Source organism: Narcine bancroftii, chromosome 2 (genome assembly GCF_036971445.1).
Source record: "Narcine bancroftii isolate sNarBan1 chromosome 2, sNarBan1.hap1, whole genome shotgun sequence".
NCBI lineage: Eukaryota > Metazoa > Chordata > Chondrichthyes > Torpediniformes > Narcinidae > Narcine > Narcine bancroftii.
In genome coordinates, this window is record NC_091470.1 from 138989317 (window position 1) to 138991816 (window position 2500).

Consider the following 2500-nt stretch of genomic DNA (forward strand, 5'->3'; position numbering starts at 1 on the left):
TCCCTCCCTCCTTCCCCCCTCTGTACCTCTCCCCCTCTCAGTCCTCCATCTCCCTTGTCTCCTTCCTTGATCTTTCCATCTCTGCTTGTCTCGAGCTGTGCTAAAGCTCAGTAAGTTGTGATTGCTATTACCAAAATGCTCCCCCTCCCTTTCCTCCTTGTTCTACTCCCCTCCTCCCCCCCCACCCTTGGTATGAGCAGTGCTAAAGCTCAGGGAGTTGTGATCGATATTACCTAAAGACTCCCCCGCCCTCTTTAATCCTCTCTCCTTGCTTTGTTCACCCTCCATCTCCTCCACCTCCTCTCCCTCCATCTCTAATTGACCACTCTCTCTTCTCCTATCTCTTCCAGGACCCCCGCAGCCTTTGAGGGAGCTGGTGGCCGGGTGCGGAGCGAGCGCTGATGTCCGTCCTCTCGAACCGTAGCAGGGAGAGGTGGCGGGAACAGGGTGGAATGCGGGTTGACGTTTCACATTGGGGATGTTGGCATTAAAGGGTGGCAGAACCAGCTGGAGTTGTGTCTGTGAATGAGATCTCTCCTCCCCTCCCTCTCTTATACCCAGCTCATGATCACCACATCAGCTCATCCCGCATGAAGATCGTTCACCCTGGTCTGTATCTCAGTGGGCATAAAGTTGACCGATGTTTACCCCGTCCGTCCACCTCAAATCTCCTCATCGAACCTTTCCCTGTCACTCAGTCCCTGATGTCCAGGCAACATAACAGTAAATCTCTACCCTCTTTCAATCTGATTGGGATCTTTCCTGTTGTTCGGTGACCAAAACTGCACCCAACGCTCCAGATTCGGTCCCACCGACCCCTTGTACAACTTCACCAGAACATCCTGGGCTTAATGCTCTGATTTAGGCCAAAAACTCTCTCAGCGACCCTGTCCCCCTGTGATGACACAATATCTTTCATGACTGACTGTTCAGAATCAGGATTTATTGCCATACACATGTATATCAAAAAGTGAGGCAGAATCTTCGGTTCATTGATCATTCAGGAATCTGAAGGCGGGGGGGTGGGGGGAAGGGGGGGTGGAAGAAGCTGTCCCTGTGCCCTTGTCCTTGTGCGACTGAGGGCTCGTCTTTAGGCTCCTGGACCTTTTCCGTGGATGGTAACAGAATGAAGAGAGCTCAACCTGGGTGCTAGGAAGGGGTATCTTTAAGGAGAGGGGCTGCCCTCCTGGGAAATGCGGTAATTTTTCTATATGCGTGATAACGTGACTACATCTGCCAAAAGCACTGAAATGCGGGGAGGAGCATATAGTGCAGAGGGTGTCAGGGGGCAAAGGTGACGGTCTGGCACGATGGCAGTCCCTGTCGGTGAGCATGTGGCGAAGGACAGTCGCCGAAAGGACGGTCGCCGAAAGGACGGTCGCCGAAAGGACGGTCGCCGAAAGGACGGTCGCCGAAAGGACGGTCGCCGAAAGGACGGTCGCCGAAAGGACGGTCGCCGAAAGGACGGTCGCCGAAAGGACGGTCGCCGAAAGGACGGTCGCCGAAAGGACGGTCGCCGAAAGGACGGTCGCCGAAAGGACGGTCGCCGAAAGGACGGTCGCCGAAAGGACGGTCGCCGAAAGGACGGTCGCCGAAAGGACGGTCGCCGAAAGGACGGTCGCCGAAAGGACGGTCGCCGAAAGGACGGTCGCCGAAAGGACGGTCGCCGAAAGGACGGTCGCCGAAAGGACGGTCGCCGAAAGGACGGTCGCCGAAAGGACGGTCGCCGAAAGGACGGTCGCCGAAAGGACGGTCGCCGAAAGGACGGTCGCCGAAAGGACGGTCGCCGAAAGGACGGTCGCCGAAAGGACGGTCGCCGAAAGGACGGTCGCCGAAAGGACGGTCGCCGAAAGGACGGTCGCCGAAAGGACGGTCGCCGAAAGGACGGTCGCCGAAAGGACGGTCGCCGAAAGGACGGTCGCCGAAAGGACGGTCGCCGAAAGGACGGTCGCCGAAAGGACGGTCGCCGAAAGGACGGTCGCCGAAAGGACGGTCGCCGAAAGGACGGTCGCCGAAAGGACGGTCGCCGAAAGGACGGTCGCCGGCGCAGTGGACTGACGAGGAGTGGAATGTGGGCTGCCATCGGTGGAGGCGAACAGAGGTCAGCGGGATTCGACTTCCCGCTCGCCGTGCGAGTTGTCCTCCCTCCCTCCCCCCCTCCCTCCCCCCCCTCCCTCCCCCCCCTCCCTCCCTCCCCCCCCTCCCTCCCCCCCTCCCTCCCTCCCCCCCTCCCTCCCTCCCCCCCTCCCTCCCTCCCCCCCTCCCTCCCTCCCCCCCTCCCTCCCTCCTCCCCCCCTCCCTCCCTCCCTCCCTCCGCCTCCCTCCCTTCTCCCTCCCTCCCCCCCCCTCCCTCCCCCCCTCCCTCCCTCCCCCCCCTCCCTCCCTCCCCCCCTCCCTCCCTCCCCCCTCCTCCCTCCCCCCCTCCTCCCTCCTCCCCCCCTCCCTCCCTCCCTCCCTCCGCCTCCCTCCCTCTCTCCGCCTCCCTCCTTCTCTCCGCCCC